The sequence below is a fragment of the Micropterus salmoides genome, unplaced genomic scaffold (assembly GCF_014851395.1).
Source record: "Micropterus salmoides isolate LMB-PRFRI ecotype aquatic unplaced genomic scaffold, ASM1485139v1 Ms_hic_scaffold_16, whole genome shotgun sequence".
NCBI classification, from domain to species: Eukaryota; Metazoa; Chordata; class Actinopteri; order Centrarchiformes; family Centrarchidae; genus Micropterus; species Micropterus salmoides.
Window position 1 is genome coordinate 6,752,871 of NW_024040707.1, and position 10,509 is coordinate 6,763,379.

The 10,509-nt window shown below is 36.8% G+C and overlaps 1 long non-coding RNA gene across 1 annotated transcript; it reads right to left on the reverse strand.

Annotated features, from left to right (window-relative positions):
- Nucleotides 1-2,019: 2,019 nt before the first annotated feature.
- LOC119905123 lies at nt 2,020-9,259 on the reverse strand. The gene is made up of 3 exons (XR_005444781.1): nt 8,771-9,259; nt 4,310-4,349; nt 2,020-3,756 (listed from the first exon to the last, which is right to left on the reverse strand). It is a non-coding gene; the product is annotated as an uncharacterized LOC119905123 (long non-coding RNA).
- Between the last annotated feature and the right edge of the window lie 1,250 nt (nt 9,260-10,509).

The window sequence follows — 10,509 nt, forward strand, 5'->3', positions numbered from 1 at the left end:
TTAGGAAAATCAATAAGATAACAGCGGCAACACCGGCCTTACCTTGCACCAACAACACCCTTCTCACACTGCAGCAAGCTGCGCCAAACTTCCACATTTTACACCTTATGGTGAGGGAGGAAAACGTGGATTTAAAACACATGCTCGAGGAAGCAGAGGACGACATGGTCAATGTAAACACACAAGTCAGTTCAAGTATGGAACTTCCATTTGGTGAGTACAAACATTTTTGTTTTTATCAGTTTTGGCTTCAGTGAAAAAAAGGTCGAGTGTGGCAGCTGCTTGCCTTTTTCTTTCATTTCGGTGGTTTGTGCAGCAGCCGTTTGGCTCCTGAGCTCTGCTGGATCACAACAGATTCAGAGGGGAAATATCATCGCCATTTGTGTCTGCCTTTTCCACACGACTGTAATCCAGGAGGTGTGTCAGAGATATGGAGGTTGTTAAAAAGGCCATGGGAGTTGGGCCTGATGGTGATGATGGTGCAGAGGTTTACAAGGTGATGTGAACATGATGTTTTTGGTGCTGCTGATACAAGTAAGAGTTTTTGAGCAGAAGACTCTGTATTTGTATTCTCAGTGGGGGGAAAAGAACTCAGATCCTTTACTTAAGTAAGTAGAAATACACAATCTAATGATAGTAATACTTTAACTCTCATCATTAAAAGTACTTAGTAGTAGTTAATGGCTCTGCTCTGTAGTTTGTCAACATGGAGCCTATTTTTGATACTACTGCTACTGGGTAGATTAGTAGTAGTACTGCATCATATCATTAATCATTGTTTTTTTAAATAAGTAAAATAACGTTAACTGTAAGTGTCAAATAAATCAATTTAAGTACAAAGTACAATATCTATTAAGAGTAGAAGTATGTCAAATTGTACTGTAATTAGCATTTTAAACAACTGTTTATTCTCGGCCTGTGTTGCTGAAAACATTATTTCTGTAAAGTAACTGTGAAACGGACATAATATGAAAGCTAAGATAATAACTCACAAAGCTTATCTGTAGATATGGCAACAGGATATGATGCTATACAAACACAAACACAAACACAGTGAAGTCTGTAAGACCACAGAAATCCCCTTCAGTCACTATCTTCACACTGCTGCTACGGGCTACATCTGTTCCTTTGTGACGTCTGTTCTGAACTCTTTCAATGAAAGCAGAGGCCTCACTGTTCAACTTCTCACACCAGCTTTCAGATACAGCAGTTGATGTGGGGTTTTGTTTTTACACCCATGGTCATTCACTGAATAATTTGCATGTCACAGTGGGATGTAGAGATGCAAATTAATGTTTTAGCTGGCCATCATGAGAAAAAAAAAGTGATGAATGTGGCTAAACAGTTGGTTTGTCATTAAACAGATGTTTCTGTGTGATCCATGTTTTTGTGTAGGGCTACATATTTTCTGGAAGCCCCGAGAGTGACAGGTTTTTGAGTAACCCCCTGTTAAATGGCTGAATGGCACTTTTACAATAGATTTATCATATAATGCTCTCCCAATTTCTCTTCTTCTACTGCATCAACTGCTGAAAGTGGGACAGCAAATTACATCTTTACATCTTTTACTTTGCCAATAGTGAGGTGCTTTTGTTTTCCCTTTAGCCAGTTTGTGATACTGTTTTCTTGTTCATCTACAATCTGACAATGAGAGTGATGTGTAATGTGAACTTGATCTTGGAAAAATTATAACATAAACCAAGAACATAAATAACTGCAGCACAAATAGTTGGCTCTAGACTACGCACTTGGCTACTTGGTAATCTACTGTAGCTGGTGCAATCTGTACTGTGTTGTTTACTCTCTCCTAACATTTTATACTCAGAAGTGTACATTATTCCACGCAGTAACGATTCTTTAAAGGGGGATTAAAGCTCTCCAGGCTAACAAGCTTGCTAACACTTGCTAGCTTGGTCGCTGACAGGATAATGCGTCCACACAGTTCATACAAAAGATGTATTTGTACCATCGAGTCCTGTCTCTTAACTGTCAGAAAAAACATTTCTCTTTTCAATTCAATTCAATTTTATTTATATAGCGCCAATTCTTTCATTCTTCAATTCTTTCATTCTTCTGTGGCGCAAAGATGTATTTGTACATTCAAGTCCTGCCTCTTAAAAGTAAGAAAAGCCATTTCTCTTTTCAGTTAATTTAAATTTTATTTATATAGTGCCAATTCTTTAATTCTTCTGTGGGATAGTTCATACTGCAACAGAGGAGGTTAAATAAAGGTCAGCATTGTCAAGACAGTTTCCTATTGGTCAATGGTGCAAATAGGCGTGTCAAAGTTGAAATTTCTTGCCCTTCAACAAGACATGAGCCACCACACACAGATCTGCTGATTTTGGCATTAGTCCCACTAGTCACATATGACAGCTACTGAATGTTTATATACAGATTTTTATATACAGTACCATCAGAGGCACAATCTCCACAATTATGCAAAGAGGCGAAGCGACAGTTAATGATTAGCACCAATCTTGCTTTTAGAGGACATGTCTGGTGATATTTTTTCTTTTTTTCAACAAATCCCATTAAAACCTAAAACCAACAATGAACTGACTCTACTAACAAGCATTGTCTTTTACCTAAAGCCTGTCTATATTTTCCTCCTTATTATTATTCTAATGGAATTGTGGAGCTCAATTTTTGCCCAAAAACAATCTGTTGAATGTCCTTTATAATGCTGAACATAGACACTGTAGTTTATTCTGACTCAATCCCACATACATCATCCTGCTGTTGTAAATACTATAGTCTGCCACTAAAAAAAAATCCCCTAGAAACATCCTATTTACTCATGTTAGCTTACAAAACTTCAGATGTTTTAGGAAATTATTGAGCCTTTTTTAAAGGTCAAAGTATATATTCATGACGTGTTTTCAAAGATTTAGTCAGAAAGTACTTACAGGAGGACCAACATTTTGTTGTTTTTGTCTTTATGAGATTAATGCTTTAAACGACATGATAGAGGATCCAGTTTCTACACTATGTTATTTTGACTGTATTCATTGTATGGGTCAAAAAATGTTACATTTTCGTTGTCATATTCCCCTGATTTTAAAAAACAGTGATGATTGCATTGGTCACTGTGTAGCCACCTCTTTGATCCATGACCAGAAAATAGTATCACAAATGATTGAGTTGCTCTGTTTTTGAACAGCAACATATTCTGAAAGGATTTGTTTACCCCCTACAGTATAGGCTCACCAAATCTTCCAAAACTAGGACATTTAAGTTTGCATTCTTTGGCAACTGCCTACACTAAGCTTCTTTTTGGCCTAGATCGGGTTATACTATGCTTCTTTGTCCAAACAAACTGAAAGGAAATGTGCTGACGTTGTGTCTCTAGCTAGCATTAGAAATTTGTTGTATTCACCAGCAGATTACAGCTGCCAGTTTTAACATGATGCGTAATGGCAAGAGTGTTAAGTTTTGCGTAATTTTCTACAAAATCTGACCTACAATTCACCAGGTTGCAGCCTTTTGATTCCTCTAGACTCAACTACTGAGGCAAGTTGATAAACCTTGATTTTAGCTTACAGTATAGCTCACACAGCACACATAAATTTGTGTCAGACACATGGGATTAATTGCCCAACGGTCACAACCTACTGTTGGCAGAATCACTTGGTGAATGTAAACATGACAGCAGCCGTTCAGCAGCTCCTCAGCGGATATCTGTTTAATCTACAAAGCTGAATGACTTGACAGCGGGGCACCGAGAGGCAGGCCTGGCTCCTTAAAACACACCGCCTGAGTGACAGAGACAAAGTGAAAGGATTAAATGAACTCAACTAGACTAACAAAGACAACATCTTCTTGTTAAAAGACCATAATACAGCCAGATTATTAAGGCAATGATGATAAATAATGTTTGTGGTATATTTGTTACAAGGTAGCTGCTGCGTGGATCACAATTAAGAGTTGTCATAAAACCCATATAGTACGTACAATGTGTTATAAATGGATGCAATGTATCTCTTCAGAGTTTAAATGCTTATGTGAAAACTTTGAATTGAAAAGCTTGAATGTCATTTGAACTAAAGGCACTAATGTACTGCAATCTTTTACTTCATAATATTCCCATTATAAGTCAAAGTCCTGCATGGTAGAAGTACCTATTAGGTGGCAGAATGTTTCCTCAGTGTTTGCTTAGTTTGATCCATAAATTTGTGAGCAGCATTTTAATGTTTTAGCTGGTGATATGACCATAGAGCCTTCCGGCTTGTGTTTGTATTGGAGCTAAATTGGAGCTAATTTTTACTAGTTTATAAACTGTTGACAAAACAATCTTAAGACAAAGTACCTTCATGGCTGTTCTGGAGCTTTCACATCCCATGATCATCCTTAATAGATGGGAGTTGCCCATTTGTAATGGAAAAGTAGATCAGAACAGCATTAGTTCAATTATTAGTCGTTTTAACAGGTTACATCTGTAGAGCAGCTACACCGTCAGCAAGCATAGACGGATAATTATGACCATGGGCCCTCACTACACAGGACTTGGGTACACAAGTAAACTTCATGTTATAATGAGGTTTGATTGTATGCATGCCATCTTTACCTTGCATTTGTTGTTTATTTTTCTCTTGCTTTAACAATTTTCCCTCAACAAGCAATTTAATTGGCTACTTTCACACACATTTCTACCCACTTAAAAAACTGTTTAAAACCAAAGACTTCTAACCCTCTTAACTTCAGGGCCAAATTATGCGTTTAAATGATTGGATCAAATCATTTAACCATTATAACGAGCCATATGTAACTTACGTGACTCTGGATAGGACAATGCTCACTATGTGCTTACTTATACAATAACACAACAATACAGTAATAAAATCAAACACAGGCTACAGTATAGAGAACACATACATACACACTATAAACAAAAACAGACAGATTGAGACAATAGTGCAGAAGTGCAATGACCAGAGTGCAAAGGATGCAGGAGTAAATTATTATTACCATTATAGTTATTATTATGTACATGTCGGAGGTGGATGTGATATACAGGTGCACATACACATACAAGCATACATGTACACAGTGTGATGAGTGCAAAGAATGCTGGAATAAACAGGTATTATGTGCAGGTGTTATGTACATGAGGTAGGTGGAATTGGTATACGGTATATACAATATACTGACATTTGTCATCTGGATGAACTGATGGTGATTGTAAACTCTGAAACAGATACTGGTTTGTTTTCAACTTAAAATAAGATAAAAAAAATATAAATAACTTTGGCCGTATGGAAAATATTAATCTTGTGTACTAGAAGAGTCACAGTATAGAGTCCTGGTGAACAAATCACTCAGCTAATGAAGTGAAATTTAATCCGTACTGCAATAAAATATCTGGTGTTTAACAGAGGCAGAAAGCCCAATTAGCCTGTTTGGAGGGTAGGTATTACACACTATTCACTTGACACTATTAATCCGGGTGTTCAAGTCTCCAATCAAATCTCATTGTGACAGGCATTAGGAGATTATCTCTGGGCGCTGTGGGCCCTAACAGTCGGCCCGGTGGCCCCGGCAAACAGCACTATCCAGTAACAGTGGCCCTGCTTCTCCTCCCAGCTTGCCTCAGCCTGGCCGGGCCTGAGAGAGCCGCTGAGGCTCATGGGCCTTTGCTCAGCTGGCCGGCTCACTATCAGGGCTCGGCCTTCAGAGGGATGTATGGCCAAGATGGGACGCAGCACTTCACCGACCCAGGTAACGGTAAAGGAAACAGAGAGAACTTTGAGAATTAGTTGTTGAGTGTGTAGATTATTCCTGGATCTAGGGCGAACAACAAGCTGCTGTTTGTGCGTTAAATCCACAGAGCTTTGGAAAATAAACCTGCTGGAAGCTATCAGAACGAACGCAGTGCTGAGGTGAAAATGAATATGTTTCTGGTTTACTTCTGCTTGAATCTTCAAAAGTAATTGTGTTATAGAACTGGTTTGAGTGAGGAAAGCTTTAAATTTTGACTGTTTAGAAGAGCTGCTTCATTGAGAGAATTTAGTGGCACAAACAGACAACAAATTCATCGATACAATATCTTGACACTCTGTGATAAATATTTTGGACCCAGAATAATTCAGTGATTCAACAGATTGTAGATAAAATATATAGCGTTAGCCTGTTTAACTCAACACTGAGTTGAGTGTGGACTTGCTATGTTTCCACATGATGGCAGTATTAAGTAGCGATTTCATATTGTCTGTAGTAGTGGAAGGTAACACACAGACATACTGTATACCAAAGTACAGTTTTGAGGAAGTTTACTTAGTGGTGGAATAGAAAAAAGTACATGTATTCATGAACTTAATTAACTTGACTAATAGAATTTTGCATGATACTTTCACTGCAGTACATTTCAGAGAGAAACATTGTACTTTTTAGTCCACTTACTGCATTTATCAGCAGTAGCAGACAGCATTAATTCTGATTTATTTTCATGTCACATGCAAAACATGATGCATTATTAGAGATCAAGGTACCAAGCTGTTTATAATGTAGTTAAAATTAACTTGGCCAGCTACATTAAAAACATTAAAATGCTACTTACTTGTTAATGTAACATTAAGTTAACATACAACAACAAAAATATAATATATAATATCATAAAAGTGACAGGGGCATTATTTTCTGCATAATGAGTACATTTGACACTTTAAGTAGATTTTGCTAACGATACTTATGCACTTTTCCTAAGTAACATTTTCAATGCAGGGTTTTTACTTGTAATGCAGTATTTTCATATTGCAGTATTGCTAGTTTTACTTAAGTAAAGGATCAGAATACTTTCACCACTGTCCTGATCTAAAGCTGCAATTTGAAAGCCCATCCACATGAATGTAGAACTTTTCCTGATGATAAGTATTTTTTCACTGTGCTGCTGCTTCTTTTATTTAAGAAAAAAGATATAAATACTTCTTGCACCACCTGAGGCAGTGCTGTAAAAAAAATTTGTCCTGTGACACTGAAATCAAAAATGATAGCGTGATCAGATGACAGAGTTGGTTTGTTCAGACTTAACAAGATCAGAAGAGAGCAGCATATGACCTCAGTAGGTAGAACAGCGAATGAACATTGAGGAAAGTTAGTCGATGAAGTGTTTGAACTGTCCAACCAAAATTTAAAGAAGCATCAGTGTTACTGGCGCAGGTGGTGCGTCAGATTAATTATTATGTTTGCCTTCTTGAATTTATTAAAGAACTGCAAATATTTACAACATCTGTAAACAACATTTACAGTATAAACTTGGATGAAGTCCTCTTTGATGCTGTGCTGACAGGATAATGTTGAATTCCTAAATACACGTAGTCCTTGTTATTCAAGCTGTGGAGGTTAAATGTCTATTGATTGGCTGATTACTGAAGGACCTACAGAGAATCAGAGAGATGAAAGTACTCAGAGCAGAGTTGCTGACAGAGGTGATTGGGCCAGCAGTCAAAATTAATTCTCAGCAAAACAGAGTTAATGATTACAGAGCCTTATCACGCACTGTGATTGATTTACGTCTTCCATGGGTCTTCGTGTTTATTGATGCAATTGTTTACTTATTTGGTGCACAGAGGCTACTTGAGTTTTTCAGTCTGACTGGATGTGTAACAAGATGAAACTTGTTGTTGTAGATTAAAGATTATCTGCATGAGAACTACAAATTTTTGGGTTAAAAGGTTCCTGTAAAAAAATTAACTGTAAGTCATTTTTAACCTAAGAGCATTTTAGACAGAAAGTGCACAATCTCTAAACAATTTCAAAAGAAACACAAAAAAACAGTATTATATGGTCCTCTAACTGCGTACCTCCCTGATTTTTACACCCTTCATACTATGAGATAGGCCTACTGAACAACTAAATAGCCACTTGCGATTTATCATTACCCTGAGACTAAATAGTTATCGTGGGTAAGGACGGAGTGACAACTCTTCTGTTGTTTCAGAAAAATATCTGATTTCTTGGCATATTCAATTTATTGGAGTTATCTTCATAAAACACACTTAAACCTCTCTGTTAAAGTCAAGTTATTTGGATAAAGCGACACAAAAAAGAAAAACATTTTACAGTACATTTTTTTTAACTTTTTAATTACAAATGAAAGGCTTCTACATGGATCCTTTTGGCAACCTATTACATGCATGTAATTTTAGCATAAAACCCTATAAACCATGCACCTAACACCACTTCAGGGGATGGACTGGCTTTTGTTAAAAGGATTTGTAGGCCTCTGAGGACAAATTAGCTTCACTGGAAGTATAAGGTGCTATTAGTGAGGACAAAATGGCAAAAAATGATTTTAATTACTTAAAATAAGCAAAATTATCTGCCAACAGAACAAGAATATTTCACTTGCTACTTAAGGCCAAAAAAACTTGAGACAAATGAAATTCTCTAACATGAAAGCCGCCTGGTAAGAAGAAATACCTTGTCAGACAAAAAACAAGTATATTTTGCCTTCAATTAAGATAATTAATCTTACTAAGCTTTTAGTTTTTGCAGTGAATTATTTAGCTGAGCTGTATAAAAGCATTTTCAACTATAAAAGCAGGAGAAAGGTATCACACAGACTGACCACACTAACATAACAATAGGAAATAATTGGGAAAAAAACAAATTCGATCTTAACACATTTCATGACGACAATAAAGTATCTGACAATATTCCAGTGGCACAGACAATATGATATTCCCGCGGTCAGCCACAGGGGCTTGCATAATCTGTGTTATTTGCAGATAGTTATCTGTTGACAAGGTCTTTGCCATGACACTCTACTCACCTATCTCCTCCATCTACTGCAGGAGAGCAGAGCAGCAGCCTTTTTTCTGCTGCCCTCAAATCTGCTGTAGCCAGCACATTGTCTCCTTATGTTTCACTCTTATCAACACGCTCCGGGATGTGCTTTACAAACATTAACATGTCCTCTGTGATGTAGCTCTCTTAGAAAGAAACAAAATAAGTCCCCAGACAGTATATTCCACGTCTTGTTAACTCTTCCAGGCCACCATAATCACCTTTCCCATCCAGCTGCTGGTTCCTGTATTTTGATTTTACTGTGTTGCTTCCCTGCTGCACTGCCTTTGAGATCGGACTTGGGGAAATGAAATGTAGTCATTGAGGAGAAGGTACAAATAGGCAGTGGTTGCAAATGGAGTTTGGTCAGTGGTCGGAGATTCCTATTCAGAAGATAGACAGGACTTTGTTCACAAACTGGAGTTTGAAGTTTCAAAGGGGAGAATCACAAGTGTTACATCAGGTCTAAGCGATCCTTTGACTTTTAGCCCCGGGGCAGGAGTTTGGGTGACTGATTATAAGACAGCACCCTGTGGTCCATCACATTTCAACATGGCAGCCTCTCACTGTACTTCGCATTTATTTTAACATCTAAATGTCAAATAGTTTTGGTCAGCTACTGCCAGTACCGAGTCATTATTATTATTATTATTATTATTATTATTATTATAAGTGTTAATAAAGTGTAGTTTCAGCGTAAATAACTGCTCATCACCAGTTTATTTGGTGCTCACAAACATAACAATAGGACAAAAATAATGAAAATATGATTTGACTGATGATTTTTATTCTGCCATCAACAACACAAACATTAAACACAAATATTCACCAAAAAAAAACAATGAAAAACACACACAAGAGAAGAAAACTAAACAACACAATGTTTTAAAACTTAAGCAAGACACAAGATAAAAACAAGTTAATAGAATTTATTTCCATCTTGGCCACCCCAAATTACATAACAGCAGAATACTACCTCTTCTACATTAATTAAGAAAGTTGCTTTTCAATTATTGCAGGTATTACTTATTATATGGTACATTATCCCTAAAAGTAGGCTACATTCACCCATCTCTCCTATTTCCATTTCCCGTTGTTCTAAATTTAAAAAAAAAATCTAATTTTAGCAGTGTTTAACTGTTTTAATGATTTAAAATGTAATATACTCAAATAGGCTCTTTAATCATAATAAAAGAATATAACGTCATCTTATTTTGAAAACTCTGTAAATGGGCCTGTTGTTGCAGAAAGATCATGGTAATTATTACATGAAATGTCAACAATCATGCTAGCAGCTCAGTGAGGCTGTACAAAGTGGCACTTTGCTAACGTCAGTATGCTAACGTGATTGCACTGACAATGTTAACATGCTGCTGTTTAGCAGGTATGTTGTTTACTGTTCACCATCTTAGTTAAGTGTGCTATCATGCTAAAATTAGCTAATTAGCACGAAACAAAGTACCTCTGAGACTGATGAGGTATTTGGTCATAAACCAAAGTATTGGACAAATTAAAAATTTTGACCTGATGATTGTTAATCACTTGATTGTTAGTGCAATTTATTCTGAGGGGAACGTGAATGGCTGTACCAATTTGCATGTCAATCCAGCCAATAGTTGTCAAGATATTTCACTCAAAAAAACAATTGTCAAACTCATGTTAGTGCTAGAGTATAGTCAGGGCTGTTCCGCCAGTGTATGAATAAGTGTGAATGTTAGTTTCTGT